This window comes from Pipistrellus kuhlii, unplaced genomic scaffold (genome assembly GCF_014108245.1).
Source record: "Pipistrellus kuhlii isolate mPipKuh1 unplaced genomic scaffold, mPipKuh1.p scaffold_m20_p_10, whole genome shotgun sequence".
Lineage (NCBI taxonomy): Eukaryota > Metazoa > Chordata > Mammalia > Chiroptera > Vespertilionidae > Pipistrellus > Pipistrellus kuhlii.
In genome coordinates, this window is record NW_023425405.1 from 52216191 (window position 1) to 52225911 (window position 9721).

General features: G+C 50.8%; 1 protein-coding gene across 32 annotated transcripts in view; it reads right to left on the reverse strand.

Moving 5' to 3' along the window:
• The window catches only part of NRCAM (neuronal cell adhesion molecule), a 224800-nt gene extending 218400 nt beyond the window's left edge, over positions 1-6400 (reverse strand). For 25 of the 32 annotated variants that reach the window (XM_045578593.1, XM_036429759.2, XM_045578586.1 and 22 more), the window contains exon 1: positions 6198-6399. The gene's annotated coding sequence lies outside the window, so the exon portion shown is untranslated. Of the gene's footprint in view, positions 1-6197 lie in introns of all 32 variants that reach the window. The other 7 variants (XM_036429752.2, XM_045578560.1, XM_045578557.1 and 4 more) reach the window with 2 other exon arrangements.
• Between the last annotated feature and the right edge of the window lie 3321 nt (positions 6401-9721).

Here is a 9721-nt window from a genome sequence, read left to right on the forward strand (position 1 = left end):
ATTAGTGTGGAGAAATTGGAACCCTGTGCACTCTTGGTGAAAATGTAACATTTTGCATCTGCTATGGAAAACACTGTGGTGGTTCCTCAAAAAGTTAAAACCGAATTATCATATGATCCAGCAATCCCACTCCTGGCTACTTGCCCAAAAAAGTTGAAAGCAATGACTCAACAAAAAACAACAACAACAAAAAATGTGTACACACATGTGCATAGCAACATTGTTCACAATTGCCAAAGAGTGGAAACAGCCCAACTGCCCACTGAGAGGTTAGTACTTCTTCTTTTTTTTTTTTTTTTAAGTGGTATCTATTATATAAAAAGCCTGTGGTCGTCATGCCATCACGCTGTACAACCGGTCAGGGAGGCTGAGTGTGCGGAGTGGGCAGGGCTGCACGTGTGGCGAGGCGCACGTGGGCGAGCAGGGGACTTGACTCTGGAGGTGAGTGGGTGGGTTTATGGGTCCTGCTCCCCACGGTGGCAGCCGCAGGAATATTTCTGGGTCCCGCTGAGCCGCAGGACTCTAGATTTTGGGTCTCACGCGATTTTGCACACCGGACCCTAATGTATACATAATGGAATAGTATTTAGCTTTACAAAAGGAAGGAAACTCTGACACATAGATGAGTCTTGAAGACATTACACTTACTTTGTAAAATAAAATAAGCCAGTTACAAAAGGACAAATACAGTGGGATTTCATTCCTATAAGGTACTTAGGGTAGTCAAATTGTCAAATTCATAGACACAGAAGGTAGAATGATTCTTTCCAGGGTTGCAGGAGAAGGGGAATGGAGGGTTAGTGTTTAATGGACACAGAGCTTCAGTTTGGGAAAGTGAGAGAAGTTATTGAAGGATAGGCAACAGTGATGGTTACCTAACAACACGAAGTACTTAATGCCACTAAACTATACAGTTAAAACAGCTCTAGCCAGTTTGGCTCAGTGGATAGAACATTGGCCCAAAGACTGAAAAGTCCTGGGTTTGGTTCCAGCCAAGGGCATGTACTTTGGTTGCAGGCTTGATCCCCAGCCCTGAGCCCTGGTCGGAATGCCTGGGGGAGGCAACCAATGTGTCTCTCACATCGATGTTTCTGTCTCTCCCCCTCCCTTCCACTCTCTCTAAAAATCAATGGAAAAATAGCCCTGGGTAAGAATTTTTTTAAAAAAGTTAAGACAGTAAATTCTGTTACATATGTTTCACCAAAATAAAGAAACTTAGCTTGTATATTTCAGAAAACAACTCCGAGACCATGTGGATTTTGGCAACAGAGAGGAATTGGCGGGACTACTCCAACCATGAAGACAGAAGAGAAGCAGTCCAGAGATGGAAGTCGCTGATGACAGCTTACCATACTAGCAGTCAGCAGCTGTGTATCACTGCAGGTTGCCCAGGACCAACCAGAGAGGGTTGGACCTGCATTACCACCATTTGTCCACCATCCAGAACTGAAATATCATTGCTGACATGTACACATAAGGAACTGTTTGACATTGAAATTGGGACTCAAAAGAACTGGTGGCCCAGAAAGAAGCTCACTCCAGACTGGTTCATATGCCTTTCAGCATAACGATTATTGCTTGTCTCATCTTTGATTCTTATAAGTATATTTCCAATAGGACATGATCTCACTCATCTAGGGGAAACGGTAAACAACATAGACTGATGAACAAGAACAGACCCAGAGATAAGGAGCCATGGGTCAGACTGTTGGACCTCAAAGGGAGGGTGGGGATAAATGGGAGAGATCAACCAAAGGACTTAATGTGCACACATATGAGCCTAACCAGTGGTCAAGGACAATAGGGGGTGGGGGCATGAGTGGGGAGGTGTGGGGGATTTGAATGGGAGATGAGGGGATTGAGAACAAATATGTGATACCTTAATCAATAAAGAAGTTAATTTAAAATTTTAAAAATTTAAAAAATTAAAAAGAAGAAAGAAACTTAGCAAAAACATCCTGTTTTCTATACATATATTGCATTTGCTCCCCCCATTTACAGACAACCTGATATTCAAAGAGTTATTTTTGCTGGAGGCAGAGCCATCCCATATTTTCTTCATGGAGCCCTCCCGTTCACAGTTTGAGAGGAAAAACAAACATCTATCAGTTCACTCAGGAACATTTTCCTAGTCTTAGCCTCTGATGGCAATAAAGACTCTAAAACTAAAGGGGCCTTTCGTCTGCCTGGGTGGACAGAAGGTGAAATCAAATAAGCTACTGGATTCTTGCCCCTGACATCCTTAGGTGCTAAGAGTTCCCTACCTCCTCCTCTGACTTCACCTGGCAGAGAAGCCAAGGCTCCTTCTGGTGGGAAAGCATGAAACATGAAAGGGAAATACAATACACCTATAGGTATTTAGTAATGTTCAATCATTTCAAATCACCTTCCTTTTCCTCTTTGGATGCAAGCACACAAAACTTCCTAAAGAAAAAGAATACTTTAGGAACTCCATATTCTTGTTCAATTCGTTATCGGTTACCATGCTTCTCCAGTGGAAAACATTCTTTGTAAATGGGAATGAGGTTCCAAAGGCTATTGACAGAGGCAGCTAACCAGGAGTCCTATGGACTGAACCGTGCCGTCATTTCATATGTTGACGTCCTAATCCCCAATACAACTGTGTTTGGAGACAGAGCTTTTAGCAGGTGATTAAGGTTATAGCCTATCTAATAAAGAGGGAATATGCCAATTGGCCATACCACTATCACAAAAATGGCTATGCCCACGGGGTGGGGGGTTCTGTAACACAAGATGGCTGTGCCCACAGTGGAGGCTGAGTTCCCATAAGAGCCTGAACTAGCAATCAGCAGGAACCTGAGGCTGCATGGAGCTGGGCCAGGGCAGGGGACCTGAGGCTGCACCCCCACACACACACACACACCTCTACCCAGTGGGACTAGACAGGGGAACTCAGGCTGCATCCTCCCACCTGGCAGTGCTTGCTGGGGTCTTCAGGCCATGCCCCCTGCCTGGTGGGGCTTGACAAGGAACTTCAAGGTGCTCTACCCCAGTGCTGGGCCGGGGGACCCCAGGTCACACCGCTCACCCTGGCACTGGGCCAATGGACCTCAGGACATGCCCCCTGCCCTGGCACGAGGCCAGGGGTCCTGAGGGCGCGCTGGGGAACTTGAGGCTGCGCCCTCCACCCTAATCCCGGCGGGACTTGACAAGGTGGGGCTGGCCAGGTCCAGCTGTTGCCCAATGGAGTGGGGTCAGCCGGGTCTAGTATCATTTCTAAAGACAACTTGCTTTCTATGTACCATCACTGATGCAATAATAAAACAAAAACAAACAAAACAAACAAACAAACAAACAAAAAAACGATGTGGTGCCCAGGCGGTGTGGCACAGGGGTTGAGTGTCAATCAACCTATGAACCAGGAGATTCTATTCTGGTCAGGGCCCATGCCCGGGTTGCAGGCTCCATCCCCAGTAAGGGGTGTGAGAAGGCAGCCAATCAATGATTCTTTCTCATGGTGGATGTTTCTCTCTCTCCCCCTCTCCCTTCTTTTGTGAAATCAATAGAAATGTGTTTGTTTGTTTGTTTGTTTTTTAATGATGTGGTGTAAGGACACTGGCCTCCAGTCCAAAGACCTCATGGCTTTCCTGCCCGGTGTACACCGCTCTGGAAGAAAGGATGACTCCCCGGCTCCCCGAAGCCCCTCCCAGCCCCACGGCGCTCCTTTTGAAACCCAAAGGTTTACACACTGCGCTCTTACGGCTCTAGAATTCCTGGGTTGTATGGCATGCTTAGCAACCTTCCTGTAATAAGGTGCTAGCAAAAGCAGGCTGGAAGAAGACCATGAGTCAGGATTTAGAACTCGTTTTTCCAAGTGATCAGCCAATTAAAACCTTGCTATTATAAAAGCTATTCCGGGAATAGATGATTTCACTTCAGTTCAAATGCTTGTTTCTAGTAGTTAATATGGAGCATTTTTGTAAATGCACCACACATTCTTATATATGTAGGATATTGAATGCTTTGTTAAGATTTTATACTGGAGTTCTATTTAAATTCAATATCCAATTTGAGGAGTAAATCTTCCACAGTCAAAGGGGTCTACAAAAGGGATTCAAGGCTGGGATCCTGAAATGGAAACATTGCCAAATGGAAACTTTACCTTTATTAAAATAAAATTTTAAAAAAGTTTCTTAAAAATTGTGACCTGCCAGCAATCTCTCAGCCTCTGTAATAGGAAGCGGCGGGGGGGGGGGGGGGGGGGGGGGGGGGGGGGGGGGGGGGGGAAGGTGGTGTGCGGGCCCACCGGTCACTAAGCACAGTCCAGTGACTGTAACTTCTTGAATTGCGGGTTAACAGCCAAGTACTTAAAAGCTAACAAGAATAAAGGACCTTGTAAAGGAATTCCAAGAGCAATACAGGGCAATAAAAGGCTATTCTGCAAAATACAATTCGCTGAATGACTATATTGCTCGGCTAACTGTGAGGTCTGCAGGCGTTAGAACTAAATGGGCTTATAATATGTCCCTGATTTTGGACACCGGGCGGTTTCAGGCTTCCTCCAAACGAATAAGCCTCCAAAGGGCGACATGTGCACAGACAGTCTTGAATGACCAAGTATAGGGGCAAGAAGCTAATAACCCTTGCTCCCCTACTTCCTAGCCACGTGGTCTTAGGAAAGTTACTTAGTTTCTTTACGTTTCCACCTCCCAGTTTTCACTGTGGAAGTAAATGAGATGATACTTGCAAACTGCACCGCACAAAGTATATCTGCAGCTTAAAAAAAAAAGTTGACTGTCATTATCATTAAAGTAGAAAGCATTCAATTGCCTAAACCCGTTTCAGTGCTTTTGGTAGATCGCATTGACTCGCGACCTATGATTCCAGTATGTGAATAGCAGGGCATGGTTCACATGTTTTATGTGAACCAGCCCTGCCTCCCGGGTCTGCATGCAGGGGCCACCGGTTTCCTTCCCAGGAAAGTCCCACGGGGAGCTCCTGGCACTGCAGGAAAGCCTCCCGCCTCGCCTCCCTCTGCTCGCCAGAGCCTAGGGCGAGGGAGGGCCCACTCGGGAGCCGCACCTCTGCACACGAACCACGCGGGGCCCGGCAGGAAAAGGAATGCTCCCCTTTTCAGACAGACAGCTACGAGCCCCAGAGGCCTCTGGCTGGAGCTGATGGAACCAGGAGACAGGAGAGAGGCAGGGTGGGAAAGGGACGCCACCGCTCCGGGCCAGCGCCGCGCAGGGGCGACCTGGGAGAGTCGGGGGAAGAGGATGCGGCCCCGCAGGCCGGGAGGTGGGCGGGGAGGCGATCCGGACCCTGGGAACCCGGTCCCCGGACCCGGGGAACCCCCCCGCCCCCCGGCGTCCCCGGCTGCCCGGTGTACACCGCTCTGGAAAAAAGGATGACTCCCCGGCTCCCCGCTCCGGGCGCTGGCAGAGGCGGGCCCAGCGCGGAGGAGCCGGCGATCGGCCGAGGACGCGCTCGCGGCGGCGCCCACCCGCTAAGGATGCTCCAGCCCCGGCAGCCGCCCCGGCCGCAGCCGCTGCCAGACACCGGCTCTGGGAGCCCGGATCGGCTCCACGCCCCAGCGAGCCAGTCCCAGCAAGTCCCAGCCCGGTGAGCCTGGGCGGGGCGCCAGGACCCCGGGGCCCGCACCTGCGGGGCCACCGAGCCCAGGAAAGCCCCCGCCGGGCCGGGCCCAGGCTCCCCCGGCGCCCTCCGGAGCGGCGAGGGCGGAGGGGGCTCGCCCGGAACTCGGCGGCCGGTCCGCAGGTGCGAGCGCATCCGAACAAAGCCCACGCCCAGCCGCGGCCGCGGGACCTGCAGGCGCACCCGCCTGGCGGCCCCGGCCCGGCCCCCAGCCCCTCCCGCCGGCTTTCCGGGAAGCCCCTGTCCGGCCCCGCAGCCCCGGCAGCCCCCGCTCTACCGAAAGAGCCCGGAGGCGGGCGCGGGGCGTGGACGCGGGGGCGCAAGTGGGTCCCGGCCGGGAGGCGGCGATGGGCGCCCACCCGCCCGCCCGCGCGGCCGGGGATGCGGCACCTCCGCGGGGCCCTCTCCCGCCGCCCGGCCGGGGCCTAAAGAGAAGCGGGAGCTGGCGATGGGGCTCGCCCTGCCCGCGGGAGAGCGCTCCGCGGAGCCCCGGCCCGGGGTCCCGGCGCCCGCGCCCCCCGCTCCTGCCGCGGGCCCCGCGCAGCTCCCGGGGTCCCGCCAGCGCGCAGCCGGCTACTCACGTCCGTCCGCGGCCGGAGCGGTGCCTGGAGCGGTGCCCGGAGCGGTGGCCGCAGAGCCCGCGGCGCCGAGGTCCTCCGCTCGCCTGGAAGCTGTCGCCGCCGGCGGCCCCGAGTCCCTGCGCCCGCGCGTCCGGGGCTCCGACTGCGGCGTCAGCCGGCGGCCGGGGAGGCAGGACCGGCCCCGTGCCCGCCCCCGCCCGCCCCGCGCCGCCCCCTCCCCCGGCTCCCGCACTGCCCGCGCCCCCGCCCTGCCCCGCCGGCCAGCGCCTCTCCGCCCCTGCTGCCGGGATGCTGGCGGCAGCGGGTGGGCGCTGGCCGCCTGCGCTGGGGGGCCTGGGAGGACCCCTCACCTGAGCCGCCACGCCGCTGCCCAGCAACGTCATCCCGGGAGCCTGTGGGCGTGGGGCGGGCGGTGTGGGGTTGTTGGGGGGGGGGGGGGGGGCGGCGGATGGAGGGTGGGAGGGGTGCGGAGGAGAATGAGAGTGGTTGGGATTTGGCTACAAGGGATGTTCAGGAAAATAAATAGCTGGTTTTTAAATGCCAGGCTCCTGGCTTTAGATTTCTGTGCAATGTCTATGGTCTTTCTTTCTTTCTTTTTTCTTTCTTTCTTTCTTTCTTCCTTTCTTTCTTTCTTTCTTTCTTTCTTTCTTTCTTTCTTTCTTCTTCTCTTCTTTCTTCTTCCTTCTTCTTCCTCCTCCTTCCTTCTTTCTTCTTTTTCTTCTAAAGCATTTTTTTTTCCGAAATTCACCAGTTGGGATGATGGAGATGATTTCCTTTTGTTTCATTTGCTTGTTTGCTAGCGTTATTTCCAAACAGCCACCGGACAGGGAGCCTTCAGGGTAAGGTAGATGTTGTCTATTCGCGGTAGGAACTGGGTGTCCTAGTCCCAGAGAACCGGATTCCTTCATGTTTGCTCCTCCCCCCCCCCCCCCCCCCCCCCTCCTGCTTTTAGAGCATTATGGAGAACTAATGGAAAAGTAAAAAAAGAGTTAGGATTTTCTGAATACTCAGTATGTTAGCAAACACACTGCAGGCTGCATCGGTCAGGTCCAGGGACTTCTCTCCACTGAAGCCCAAATGGTGTCCAAGACCCTCAACCTGGCCCTCTCTGGTCCTCCGGACTGGACTCTGCAACCTGCTCTCCCGGCGGTTCCTCCCAGCTGCCAGGGGTCCCTGACTTGACCATGGGACCGTTTACTGCAGGCTCCCCGTTCACTCCGCTTAGCCTGAGCTTTGTTCCCCTCCGTTCCCTACTTTAAAAAAAAAAATGTTTAATCAGATGTTTTGTCATATGAATATATACTCCAATAAAAAGAACAAAGAAGAGAGGGATAGGACCATAGTGACAGCACCAAAAAATTAAATGAAATAATTTTGATGCTACGTAACACTTACAATAGTATAAAATTATTATGTAGTTCTGACTGCATTGCAGCGCCATTGCTGGGGATTAGTTCCCGAGAGGATGAGTGACGGGAAGAACCAAAGAGCTGCTGCATGAGGAGCAGAAAAGAAGAGGGCATGAGGGGGAAGGAGGAATGACCTGGGAAAGGGTTAGAAAGATGCCTGCGTGGGCAAAAGGACTATCCATGGATTGGACTTGCTTGGTGATGCATGTGGCATTCTGGTTTGACTACTTACGGACACACCTCCTTACCTAAATTGCCACTCTTTATTGCGTCCCTAAGCCTTACCTGCTCCAAGCTTCACTCCATCCTCAAACCCAGTTTAGGGCAGAGAATGACCTTAGTCTGTTTTCCCCCATTGGTTAATGATAAAAATTTTCCAGTCCTAGCTAGAGTGGCTCCCTGGATGGATCCTACGGACTGAAGGATCCCAGGTTGGATTCCTGTCAAGGGCATATGCCTGGGTTGCAGGCTGGATCTCCCAGTAGTGGGCATGCAGGAGGCAGCCAGTTCTCTCTCATCATTAATGTTTCTGTCTCTCTCTCTCCCTCTCCCTTCCTCTCTGAAATCAATAAAAAATATATTTTTAAAAATAAGAATTTTCCATGTGCTCAGCACTGTTGTCAGCACTTACATTGATTAATTCATTTAATCCCATGGCAACGCCATGCAGGATATACTAGTAGTATCCCCATTTTAGGAAACAGTGAAAGAGGGGTTCAGTAACTTGCAGAGGCCACACAAGCCAGTGGCAGGACCGGGATTCAGGCCTGGGCCTTCTGGCTCCAGACATCTTGTGCCTTCCCCTGACAGTATGCTCAGTGTGTGTGTGTGTTGATGGTGCCTCGGAATGTCTTCGCATGAAAGCAGCTCTATCAGACAGTCACGGAGCCCTCCAGTGGGCACCTGCAGTGAATATGTCTTTTAGCCTTTCTCCTTCCCTCTTCTTTTGCAGCCGTTTGTTTATTTCTCGGAATACCCCCTCTCCTCTTTTTCTCCTTCACTTTTTTCTTCCCTCACCTTATTTAGTTATTTCATTTCATTTTTAATCTTCATCTGGACATGTTTTGTGATTTTTAAAGAAAAAGGGAGAGAGAGTATGTGCCCTGACCTGGGGATCAAACCCACAATCTAATATTGTGTCCTGACCAGCAATTGAACCCTCGACCTCGTTTTCTCCATCCTTGTCCTTTTTAAAAAAAAAACTGAGCTCTTTTTTAAAAATATAGATGTATATTTTTATTGATTTTTAGAGAGAGAGGAAGGGAGAAGAATAGAGAGAGAAAAACATGGATGACAGAAAAGCATCACCAATCAGCCACCTCCTGAGGATTGAGCCTGCAACCCCCGCATGCGCATCAAACCAGTGATCTCTTGGTTCCTGGGCTGAAGCTTAACCACTGAGCCGTGCCAGCTGGGCATCCATCCTCGTTTTCTTGATCTTCATCCATGGTTCAGGCCACCCAGGGAAGGCTGTGCCACAGGCCCTTCCCTAAAATTAATGCTTAGTTCACCAAAACCTACCATGGACCCAGCCACTCTGGTACCAAGCTGTGTGTCCATGAGCAAGTTATTTCCTTTCTTAGTGTTTCCGTACCAGGAAAGGAAGGAGTTGGGCTAGGTGAAGACAAAAATTGTCTTTTTAGCTGTGTCACTTTATGATTCTGGTGGTCACCAAGAGCACTTTTTATTTATTTATTTATTTATTTATTTATTTATATTTATTTATTTATTACTGCCATAGTAAAACTCATATGAAAGCTGGCTGAATTCTAGGTAAGAAAGAGTAGATCTCAAATATATATATATATATATATATATATATATATATATATATATATATTCTATAGTAATATAACAAGGTTGTCTGCTACAAGTGGCTCACATTACTGTCCTCGTTGTCATAATATTCCATGGCTGGGCCACACGCATTAGGTTTCTGACAGGGATGTGGTAAACACTGTAATTTTTAAAACGCTTTTATTTGAAAGGACATGATGATAGCCCACTATTATTAAAAGACATAGTGGTTATGGTGGGCAGCTTCCGAGGTGGTTCCCAGCAATCCCCTCTTCTGGGTATTCATTCCCTAACCCTGCCCTTCAGTACAGACCAGAG